This window comes from Grus americana, chromosome 13, assembly GCF_028858705.1.
Source record: "Grus americana isolate bGruAme1 chromosome 13, bGruAme1.mat, whole genome shotgun sequence".
NCBI classification, from domain to species: domain Eukaryota; kingdom Metazoa; phylum Chordata; class Aves; order Gruiformes; family Gruidae; genus Grus; species Grus americana.
The window spans coordinates 18,982,323-18,995,218 of NC_072864.1; the positions used below are offsets into that span (position 1 = coordinate 18,982,323).

The 12,896-nt window shown below is 39.8% G+C and overlaps 1 long non-coding RNA gene across 1 annotated transcript in view; it reads right to left on the reverse strand.

The window, feature by feature from the left end:
• Positions 1 to 917: 917 nt before the first annotated feature.
• LOC129212193 (uncharacterized) overlaps positions 918 to 12,896 on the reverse strand; it is a 116,484-nt gene continuing 104,505 nt past the window's right edge. Inside the window, exon 3 of the long non-coding RNA XR_008579096.1 lies at positions 918 to 966. This is a non-coding gene — a long non-coding RNA (uncharacterized LOC129212193). The remainder of the gene's footprint in view (positions 967 to 12,896) is intronic.

Below are 12,896 nucleotides of genomic sequence, written 5' to 3' on the forward strand. Positions count from 1 at the left end.
GTGGGAGAAAGATTCATGTGCAAAGAGATAGAGGTTCAGATTCAATAGCTCTTTACATCTCTCTGGCTTGCAAAGACATCACAGTCCACCTGAGCTTTGTTCTCTTGCTAATCTGCATATTCCTTTTTCCCGTTCTTTCCCCAAAATATTACCTACTTGCTTCTAACAGAGGAGACATCTTCATCACGGGGACCCACTCTGTTGAACTCTGATATGAAACTATTACATGGAATTAAACTGATCCTAAAAATACTGTAAGTCAGCATTAGTCAGTCATTTAATTATTACACTTTAAATTATATAATAGGTACACTCTCCAGAAGGTTGATCTGAACACAAGAAACAGACAGGAACATGCAAGGGACTAAACAATGAATTTGAACAGGTTCAGTAAAATTCCAGCATTTTTCCAGCAGAAAGGGAGATCCTGCATCAACCAAGGGGTTAGACATAAAACTATTTTTAATATTTTTAGTTTTCTAAGAGGGAAGACAGACAGACACCTTTCATACAGTTAGCCTCAATCTGAACCCCAAAAAAACCCGCCTTCGGAATTGGCTGCACAGGCCTTAGTTGTGGTCTATTACATTAGTAATCCCCAAATCATCACATTATTGTTTCACAGACCTTTGCAGTTTCAGTTTCAATTTGGACACTAGACCTCAGAGAACAGCCATGACCATCTCCAAATGTTACTAGAGGTACTGCTGACATATTTTAGGAATGAACAATAATGACACCCTTCTAAGATGAGAAAATTACTTTCAGTACTGTGGTCAGATCTTTCTCTAACTAATCCATCTACCTTGTACCTTGGGAAACGGTTCATATAAGCAACTGGGACACATCAAACCTGAAGGAAATGACTCCTCAGAACTTCACTGCCAGTGAAAACAAAGCTACAAATAAACACATACCTCAGCCACACGCAGGAGAATTCCCTCCCAGAGACAACCACTTGGAAAACTAGAAGTTCGAAAAAAAGAAAAAAAATTAGTGTGTCTAATGGTTTCTGCATAATTAGATGAAGTAACTCTTCTCAAACAGATCCTAAGATGGAAGACAATGGTTCTCAAAGTATGAAGGAAGGCACTTTGCCTCTTCAAGAAAAAAACTTCAAAAAATCCACAAATCAAACAACTTTAAAATAGATATCTCTCTCTCAAAAATAAATAAATCATATTTTGCTTAGAAGTCACTGAAGACCATCTCTGGCCTCACTAAGTTTCCAGATATTTACATCTTTCACCAGTTCTTTAAATTTTCTCCCCCCTCTTTTTTTTAATAGGATTTTTCTAATATGCCTTATCTTTCTCTCTGTGTTTTTTCTTTTTTTTTTTTTAACAGCATGCCCTTTATCAAAGCTGGCACTAAGACCCAGACTCTCAAATATTTTGAGGACCTTGACATGAGATCCACCCCAAATCCAGGAATCTCCCAATTCATTTCAGTAAAGTTTGAATATTTCTCTGAAACACATATCAAGTCTGTTCATCGGACTTCTGAAACACCCATAGCAGCTAACAAGTCCTCACATCTCTCTGCACTCTGGTGGGATTTGCAGTCAGAGATGCCAGGATCCCACCAGAACACGCTGGCATACCTTTACAGCCATGAAGTGTTGAATTCACCCTGGTTTGGGACTTGTCACACAAATGGCAAACATTTTAGAGGTTGTCAGAACCTTCAAGCTCAAGTTAAATGGAAAGTCTTCCTTACGACATTTGTAATTCTCATCCTCAGTACTTTGAGGGCTTTGGGACTAAGCTATTACAAAGCCCTGTAACACCATGTTCTTCCTGGGATACTCTAAGCAAACAAGCAACTGATTCTCCCCACCCTCTGTTTTTCAAGACTTTGTATGTATCTGGCTATACAATAAAAATAAGTTTCCACCAGCAAGCTGAACAAAATCCAAGGTTTTAACTAAATTCAATCCATTTAGGCCAATGCAAATACAGGAAATATAATACAGCTTAGCAGTGTAAAAGCACATAAAACCTACAAAATGTTTCTGGAGGCAGTGATCCATGCCAAAACGCCAAGAATAACATGTCCAATAATACACATACCATTTTTTTATGGAGACAACACAACCCACAAGAGTCACATTTGTATATCTAAATTGGTATCACCAGCACTGCCCATTCCAGAGTACAAAGGAAATTAGTTAGATGCTATAACATATGTATACATCAACAGTGAATTATATCCGAGAATAGTGAGGTGTTTGGCAAGAAGATATGCTTTAAGACAGCCAACTCGATAAAAATCATGGGCCCACATAGCCAAGGTCCTGGCTAATTTCTTCAGTCTTACAACTTGATGAACATACCAGTCACAATCAGACTGCTGCTTTTGTACGGAGACCCATTAAATGGAGGGCCAAGACCTCAAACACTCTTTCAAGCCCTCAGCAACTCGACAGGCTTAAGTAAATAAATGGCCCGATTATTTTAGCATTTTGGCTCATGCCTACCTTGTTCCTTGCTTGCCTGTTGGCCAGTACCATACGGCTAGACCCTGCTGGGCAGTAAGTGGGTGCCTGTGACAGGGGAGGGACAGCGGTTCTCAGTACCTGCTAGCCACATGCCACGTGTGCTCCTAACTCCTGTGATCGGGGGTATGTTCTTTCAACCAATGCTTTATGGAGGAAGTTTAACCAAACCTCTCCAACAGACCGAGATGGACTGAACTGCACGAGCCAGGCAGTTGGGAGAGTCGCAGTAGAGCTGCGTGCTCAAACTCACATAGTACCTGCATGCAGAACATGAGCTCTGTTGATGCTGACTGGTACCATTATTTCTTTGTAAAATGTTGAATGCCAATAGAATTGCAGCCAGAAGAATTACAAAAAAACCCATGGATTTTTAAAACAAATAAGCAAAGTCAACTTAGTTTTCTGACAGCAGTATCTTAATTGCAGTTATCCCATCTAAACTGCTCCAGACTGCTAAAAAGCCATTTACAGAGACTGATTACACAAAAAAAACCCCAAGAAGTGATAAAGTTCCCCCTTCCAGAAACCCTATCATCTGGCAAGAAGCAACTGAGCAGCTCCACAAAGAAGGCACCTCAGGCATTGCTAGCTTAGCCTGGGAAAACTTTGGGGAGGAGAAGACTAAAAAAAAGTAGATGATCAGAGCTCCAAGGTGAAAGCTGCCAACACTTTCTTACCAGGGGGTAGAAAGCCATACGAGTTTAAATACTTCATGTTCAATGAGAGCTGTGCCTTTAAACTGTTGGCACAACTGGTCCTTCAGGTTGCTGAAGTTAAACTACATTGGCATTGCCAGAAAGCAGCAGCAGCGCCTGCCAACGAGCCGGTCCCCGAGTAGGCTGATGAAACCCGCCGCACGCAGGCAGCCACACCAGCAGGAGCAAGGCTACTGAATGAATGCAACACTACAAAGAAGAGTAATAAGGCTAGAAAAGATGATTTCTCACATAATTTTAGGTAATCCTGGAACAGAAGAAACAACTGAGCGTATGAAATAGATGTACGTAATGCGATTGAATAGCATTACTGAGCTACAAAGCTTGCATACCAAAGGGATTTGAAATTTGCACCAGATTCTGGGCTGGTGCAAAACCACAAATCCTACTATGTATTTGGCCCCTTACATTTAAATCTGAACTGTTACTGTGTTACCATCTGCTTTCTCTTGTTCATAGTAATGTTAGAGACAAATATTTCCTCCAAAATATCTTTCAAAATGCAAAAAGAATCTCATTTAAGGGCCAGAATTTAGCCTGCAAATATCTTCAGACATTTCCTGTTTACGTCAATGCAAGTTGAGGAAGAGCACATACCAAATGGATTGTCACCCTAAATTTACAATACACGCTGTTATTTATTTTTGTCTATTATGTTAGTCTTTGGTTACCTTTACAAGGTAAATGTAATATTAACCTCGATAAACGTAAGATTATCCGATTTTAATTTGAAAGTCTTCACACTTACAAACCTGCCTCTGAAATTTTGCTTTCAATGCAGAAGTTCATTATGGGGCAGAACTTTTCCAGCAGAAGAAATAAAAGCTGTCAACATACCCAGCTGAAGATCTGGATAGACAGAGCTGATTTCCTAACAGAACTGCACCACCTGCAAGCATAACCCAAAACATTTACCCATGTTGTAGTAAGAGCAGGATCCTGGAGTAACCAACACATTAACCCTGAAGTAATGCTCCATGAACATCATAGGGGAAGGGAAGAAGATGTAAAATAATTACTGGGGTTCATCAGAATAAAGATATATGTAGAAACAGATTAAGTTCTAAAACCTGAGGAAATAAAGACTATTTATATTTAAATATATTTCTAATATTAAGTATACAATACATATTCCCTTTTTTAAACTGAAGTTTAAAGAAGTTCTCTGTCTTGCCATGGTCAAAGACTTATTTTACACCTTATCCAGGAGGCAGCAAGGCTACCATATGTACGTTATGTACCATGTTGTATCTCAGACTCGGCTCACAAGAGGAATCCTTAAACATACCTACAGGAGCCCCACTGGGAATTTTTTATTAACCATAGCATAAAATTATTAAGGCTACTCAGATATATCCTAGCAATATCCTGCAAAATTTTTCAGAAAAGATGAAAGTCCAATCCTTCATCACTGAGGTTTTTTTTGTGGGGAGAAGGCACTTAAATTCACTCTGGTACCACTTTTTAGTTGGATCAGACGCCTGAAAGAGCCTTACAGGCTCTAAGCCATACAGGGAAGGCTACCAGGAATTCACCAACCCACAAACTGTCCTTTTTTCCTCAAATAAATGTTTTCCATGTCAAATAAATCAAAGCATCATTATCAGCCTGGACCGTGGATTGTAGTTACGGTTCCTAAATCACAGTCTCCCTGACTGGAAAAAGACTCACCCCCAAGGATCTTCCTCTCCCCCCAACCCTCTCCCAGTCTTCATTACTGTTTTTTTTGCCCGGTAAGTTTTGCACTCTGCGCTTGAACTTGAGTGCCAAGGATGGTGCAACGGCTGTGTTTTCTTTTCCAAGGCCACGGTGCCAGGAACTAACGATATGTGAAATGTTCCATCCCTGCAGGTTTTCCTGCTCAAACATTTTCTAAATAAATAAATAATTAAAAACAATGGCACACGCCACGTTCCAGCCCTGAATTCCCGGAGCAGCTCAGGTCCTTAAACTGAATAATTTGCCTCAGCTTGCGTATTGCAAAACCCATTCAGCAAAAGATTATGGGCCTTTAAGTGCCATCCAGGCCTGAAATATGACTCTAGGGCTTTAGGATGTCAGAATTGAGAATTGCTAGTGAATATTCTGTTCTGGCAGTACTAAAACTACCGTTATTTAGCAATACCGGAGCAGGCAAATGGGGGCAGGGGAGAGAAACAATCTGACAGAAGGGAAAGACTATAACTTAGCAGAAACAGAGGTGCAGTTTTCATATGTGGCTACATTAATTCTTTATGGAATAAAATGCATTTGTGAATCAAAAAGCAGATGCAGATTTATACTCCCACTTAAATCTGCCAAAAGCAAGTAAATGAATACTGAGAGCTCATTTTAGCTCAGGAAACAATTTATGAGGATATGTGGGTGGGTGCAGGTACTCTACGTGAACAGTCTCGAGGGGAATTAGCAGCTGCTTCTGCTCCTCATAACGAAGAATAGATAGACTAAACTGAAAATTAGCAGCACCTCATTAAATGTAAAACCATCCACATATAAAGCAGCTAGAACTCAATCTTTAAAAAATTCAGAAGATGCAGTGTAACATGGAAACCAAAGGAGCTTTTGTCATTCCATCACAAATTATTTAGGCTTAGATTGTGGCATCAAGCCAAAGCTCAGAGATGGAGCAGTTGCGAGACACTTTCCCTGGTGAAAGTTGCCTTTTGACCTCAGGTTTTTTAGCCCTCCCCAGCACTTCATAACCTCCATCGCACACACTCCCTAAGTCCCCACCTCCCTTCCCTGATGCAAGTTCACATCTGTACTGAGGAGAACCAGTCCTGTGGACTGCATCCAGTCAGTGCTTCGGGATTACTAGTAACTCCAGTTATCTCAAAAAAAGTCCAGATGCTCCCAGGAAATTTGGGCAATGCCTTTGAGGCTCCTCCTGTAGCTGCTCCTCACTAGAGCTGAAGCTCAGGACCTGTAAATGCATCTATGTGACTAACACAAACCAATTTCTAGGGATGTTGCATGTGTAAATGCAAATTTAGTACCAAGAAGTCTGTATCTGCAGCTTCCATTCTCCTCACTCCACCTCATCTTCTCTCTTCTTTCCACACATTAACATGAGCAGAATTACACACAAGCGATGTGAACTCACAATTATTTGCAAGTAGCACTGGTAGAGCTGCTGAAGTTTAAGGGTCATGCAGCAACAGCACTAGCACCCATGCAGTTTTAATGGCATGGAGTCTGAACACCTACTTATTTGAGTTCCCTCCCCATCCTTTTCAGATGGATGAACAGACACGGAAATCCCAAGCAGAGGCACGTGGTATCCACTCATCCTTCAGGGGGTTACAGGCAAGTAGGATTCCGTATGAAGTGCACTGCACAGCTTCCTTTCCACCTATGAACTCAAGCATCAGGGATTATTGGACTTCACAACGTACTAGATATCCTGCGTACATATCCTTAGTGAACAACAAGTTTATGGTTTTGTTGCATTACTGGGGTATTGGTTATTCTACTAATGATACCATTGACCTACAGAGGATACCTCTGATTTTTCATGATCATTAAGCCTTAAACTTAAGAATAAGTTTATAAGAGGACTAACAAGTCTGAAAAATCAGTCCCATAAGATGATATAATAAAGTTGTCCCTACTACATATATAAGTGCAACAAACTTGCTGGTTACTAAAGCATTTCCCTATGCCCTTAGAGAGTTTGGCTATTTGAAAAATAGACTTTAACACAGATGGTTGCTCTTTAAGTGACTTTTCAGAACACGAAACATCTGCATTTCCATGTTGCAAGTTTCAAATTTGAACAGTCTTTCCTATCTGAAAGTAGGTGACTGGTTTCAGATTTATTATTCTTTTCTTTTTCTGTAGCTATTTTTAATGAGACTGTTTCCTTCATTTTATCTTTAAGCTCCTTTAGGCACCAGATTAAAGTTTCCATAAAGCAGCGGGGCAGTCTCCATTGTCCCCACTTTGGAGTGTCCAACCTAATGGATACTCACAGGTCTGATTTCCAGTAATCTTCAAACACCTACATCTACCACCAGACCTTTTGGGTTTGTCTCAGTTTGGGCTTGCAAACTAAACCACTTGGATTACTATCACATTTGAAACTCCAGGCCCCCTCGAGCTGTTTTCTGTCCTGAAGTCACAGTGGTTTCATCACACAGGAGATGAAGTACTGATCACCCAGTCAGGAGTTAGATATGACGACCAGGACCATATATTTGTCTTACAAAAACCCAACCCTTCTTAAATCCTTGCCACAGCAGAGATTGTTCTCTAGTTTGAAAGAGTTCTGCCAATAAACTGTTTGCTAAGAACAAGCTCTGATCTATGGTTAGTACCAGAGGAAAGGGGGTGCCAGGTAAGTCATCTTTGGTACTCTATCATTTAGGTTTTCCTTGGAGAACCAATATCTACCCACTCTGCTTCGCCTCTGAGATTGGACGGGAATTACAACACAAAGTGACTCTTGATCTACTCGCAATTAAGAGACTTATTCAGAATAGGTTGAAAAATATACAACTATGAAGAAAAGCTAAGATATAGATATATTAGGGCTTACATCTGATATTAAATTAATCTTCATAAGAGAACCACTAATTTTATATGCTTATTAACAAGAAAGTCATTAAATTGGCTCAGTTCTGACTGCACATTAAATTGAATGAGAAAAGATAAGTTCCTTTACCAAAAAGTTGAGTATTACTGTTGCTTTGAGTTTTCTTTCAACCCCCTACAGCAGGCTTTTAAGAAGTATGGTTTTTGACATTATTTCCTGACATTGATGCATCAGAGAAATTACTAACCTAGAGGGGCATCAAGGGGAAAGGGGAAGGTGCATAGAATCATTTAGGTTGGAAGAGACCTTTAAGATAGACTCCAACTGCATCTTACAACCTCCTAGTCATTAGCAGCATCCTGAGGATTAGATGTGAAAAATATGAGCTACTATCAAAACCACCTCTCCCTTTAATAATTCTTGGAAGTTGTAGATACAACAGTGCAAGATGACAGTACAAATGGGTCTGCTAACGGGCCATAAAACAAAGATGAGACCTGGTGATTCATGTTGTAGCAGAAGGAAAGTTTCTCTTTAGCCCAAAGACATCTTCATTACATCGATTCATGCTGTATTAACAGTATGTATCTAAAAAGACAAGATCAGAATTAAGGAGCAACTTAAAACCATCTCTTACATAAAACATAGGTAAAAAAATCTTGTAGCTTTGTATTTTACCAGTAAATATTTCCGTTTAAGGACCTAGTGATAGATACTTAGGGTTTGAGTTTCTAAATATTTACAGATATAACTTTACTGAGCCCTGTGGTTAACGTTATTGAAGTCACCTACTGTATGCTAATACACTCAGCTGCATGAGCATTTGCAGGATGAGACCCTTTACTCATTGCATTCATAAATATGAAGGCCAGCAGGGACCATTACAGTCTGGGCTGACCTTCTGCATAAAACAGGCCATCAAATTTCAAATGTAATATAATTAGGGTTCTCAGGTTTAACTGATAACAGCAGCAAATGCCCCACGGAGGCTTTAAAAATGTGTCAGGCAAATTTACACATAGAAGGTATGCTTTGATGTGTGTCACTGAAACATCACCAGAGCTAAGCTCATTCATGCCCAGAAGTTCCTGGATTTTTTTTTTTTTTTTTTAAAGCTGTTCCTGACAGTCTTCCTGCTTCAGGGAAAGCTGCAAGGACTGTTTATTGTTCTTGTCTTCTTTCTTAATATTTTTAAGCCCCTCTGCAGGCAATGGTCTAAGATATTTTTCTCTTTTTGTTATTTACTTGCCTGAAATGACTGTGAATATGGTGCCTGAGGCTTCTGCAGGCTCTCCGAGGACAGAACTGACACAGCATTTTTTATTTTTTTAACCCTCACCAATACCAATAGGCTCAATTATGTTGGTTTTTCTCTCCTTTTTAATTACTTTTAGCTAAATAGGCTTGGGAAAAAGCCCTCCACTTAACCCTTGCAAAGATATTTCAATTTTTATTAGTCTTTAAACCATTGAATCATTTATGCCATCACCCAAATTGGCTATGCTACATTTTTCTCCCCAGTGAAAAAAATTATTCCTCGATAATCATTAGTGTCATCAAATTACAATTCCATGGAGAGCCAGATGAGATGAATATGCCACTGAACATATAATTGTAAAAGATGAATGGCAAGCTGCCCCAGACTTGCTGGGGTTTGAGTTTCTTACCTATTTTGGTATATTTGCCTGTTTTGAGGCTTTTGGTAATATTTTGTGGTTATTTACACGAAGGCTGAAACTTCTTTAAGGAATCAACAACAGAAAAAAAAAAAAATCTCACTTTTTGGTACAAGCTCATTCTTCCACAGCAATACTACCAAAGTAGTACTGTGAGTAACAAACATCTTCAGCCACATACTAGGAGGGGCCAAACCACAGTCTGAGCTCAGCCTAACCCATAGCCCGCATCAGTAAACAGACACCAAAAGCCATTTTTCAGGGTAATCATAAGTTTGTGTAATACTGAGCGGGAAGTGTGATGTTTAGGTAAGCAATGTACGCGATAGCATCATGAGACACAAGATACATATTTCCTCTGTGGGGGCACAGACGCTTTGGGCAAAAGTTTGGAAGCTGGTAGAGAGAGTTGAGAGCAGCAAAACCATGTGCGTTATATTAGTTCCCATCCATTAAATATTCATAAACACGGGCTGATATTCATGAATTTGGCTTAGATCAAGCTACCCTGACTGACTGGCTTCAGACTTCTAGCCAAACAATTCTTACAGCTAAACACTTTCCTAAATGTGACGTGATTTATTTAAGGAGATGTTTTCAAAAATGATCTAGTTACTGAGACTTTATGTATCATATTGCAGCTTTAAAAACTTCATGCCCCCCCTTCCCCCCTCCAAATTTGCCCTGGTTATGAACTCTGGAACACGTGGTTTATGGTGGCAATGCTGAGACACAGCTTCAATTAGGCTACAGTGATGCTGTCAGGTGCTGCAGCCAATTACCTAAAATGTAAATGTTTTAAGAAATGCAGCACTTTTTGTCAGGACCAAAATGATTTCCAGCCTCCAGTTCATTGTTTCAGAACCAGAAGCACATAACTCAGAAACATCAAGCATACAGTAAAAACATCACGTGCTGATTTACACATATATATTGACTAATGCTATCAGTGGAGTATTTACTTTAATCAATATTAAAAGATGCCATTATGATTTAAATGTTGAGTTGTCTCAAACTAGTCAGTAAGTGTTTTCATTCATAAGCATACACTTATCTGTTAACTGCTCATTTCCTCTGCCTCAGTGAATGAATTTGGTTGGAACGTTTTGCTCCCAAATGTCTTCCTATCTCCATTTATATTCAAGAGCTCGTTTCTCAAATTAATATCAAATATTTTATAATCTGTGCGTACAGTCACCTGCGCAAGTTTGACATGCAAAAACAGTTTCAGGAATTATCACTATGGGATAGGCACGGGTACTTGATGCTAATGATGAAGAAACACGGAAGTTGCAGTAAGTTGTATCCAAGGGAAATTCCTTTCCTGATCTGCAGGAATTAAACCATAATTCATCCCATCTCCAAAACCACTGCAATAAGCTGCAACTCAAAAGTTGCAGTATCTCATTTCAAACATACCTTCTCCTTTCCTCCATGACAACCTCCATGCAGTTCACTACTTTGTATCACTCCTATTACTGTACCGTTGTTTTCCTTTCATTACAGTGTTACCTGAGCCATCAGCCACCATATTATTTGAAATGCTTCGTAAGAGAAGGAACAGATTTATGTTTATATAGGCTGTACCATCTAGTCAGCAAAAATAATTTTTAATCCTAAATCTGAACAGCAGTTCGCACATTGCCACCGGAACGGTGAAAGTTACAGACTACTTCAGCTCCAATAGTTTACCGGGCAAATTACATTGCTATTATTTGCTTTTGCACAAGCTCATGCAAGTCAGGCATGAATTGAACAGGCTACTTAACACAACCGTGTAGTTTCCTCCACTGGTAACAAGCACAGAGATTAACAACATATCTACCTTATGCCTAATTTTTAAGCATATTGACTCCTGCTACTCCCACTGACATTCCCATGAAAAAATAATTTGTTCAGTCTAGCAACAAAATATTCCTAAATACTTTGCAGCCCATACGCTTCACAGGGTCCCTCAGCAGTTTCAGGCTCCCATCAGGCATTAGTGTGTACTCCTGCCTCCCTTTCACAGCCAGACGCTGGTCCTTGACCTTGTGCCACGAGGGCTCTCCGTGCCTTCAGGCTAAGGCTTCTCACTAGAGTTTTGTGGCCTTGGCAACTGTGCCATGTTAGAAGGGCTCCAGAAAACTTAAGTCTCCTCCATCTTTTCTCCCCAGTTTGGCCTTGTTGGTGATAATTCTCAATAGCCTCATTTTTATCAGATTTCAGGCTCTCAATTTGACCAGGAATGTCTTGCCAGGTGCTACCAGGGAAATTATTCCATCAGTATTCAAGAAAAAACAAACCTCAAGGAATACTTAATGTTCCAATGTTATGCCCAAGATGCCATCTTGAAATTATGGTCCCTCCTGGAGCTCTAGCCAGACAGGGAGCCACTGCCTCCAAGAGCATTTACTCTATGAACGTGACCTGGGAGTTTTGTGACAAGACCCAGCCAGGAAACTGAAGCTTAAACAAAACTATTGGGGACCGTAAAACTTTTTTTTTTTTTTTAAAGAGTTAGGCATTGCATACATCAAAATGACAACATGATATCATATTTCTTACAAAGTATGCCACACTGCTATCCTTGCATGAGCTCACTTTGAAGTTGTGTGAACCACAGGATTTGAATATACATTTTGTTTGGGGGTTGTTTTGGGTTGTTTTGCTGCTGTTTCTGACAGGCAAGAAGCAGCTTTCATACAGTATCAGTCTTAAACGGCATAGTTTTCCTTCCTCAAACAGCTTCTCCTGGTCCTACCTTTTTCTTTCAAAAGATGCATTTTCTATCACCTCAAAACTGGCTACACTCCTCAGCCTCCTGTCCCTGCTCCAGGGCAGAGGACTGCCTCGGCTTCAGCAGAAACTGCTCAACGCCGGCCCGGACAGCACGGTGCTACGAGCACAAAGCTCTTCCGATAACTTGAGCTCTTGGAAGCAGTGAGGACACTGACATGAGTAGTGGTTTGTGGAACCGCCCCCTTCAACTTCTTAATCTACTTTAACAAACCTCCTTATTTTGCCTTGATTTAAGGGACCGTTACGCACTGTAGCTCTCTGATACATTAGCCTGCAAGCAAGGGTAGAGAAGATTGATAAATCACAAAAATGGATTTCACAAGGGATAATTTACATGGGTGGGGGAAGCACATTCCTTGTGCGTCCTGAGGAGAACACAAAGGCAATGCTTCATAAATCTTCAAAATGTTTGCTTATGAATTAGGTTCTAACTTCAACTGATTTTACAACTGTAAAATGAAAACTATTTATACATAATGGAATTAACTCTTGTAAAAGCAAGATTTACTTATTCATAAATTAGAGTATCCTTTCATTTCACATCGCATTACTTGCAAATAAAAACAATTTCCTGCTCAACTACTGTGCAGCAGCAGTGCCTGAAAATATCACGTATTTATTATACACAGAAGTTGTGTATATTATATAGCACACGCAGTAACACAAATATTCTGACACAAATCTCGGCA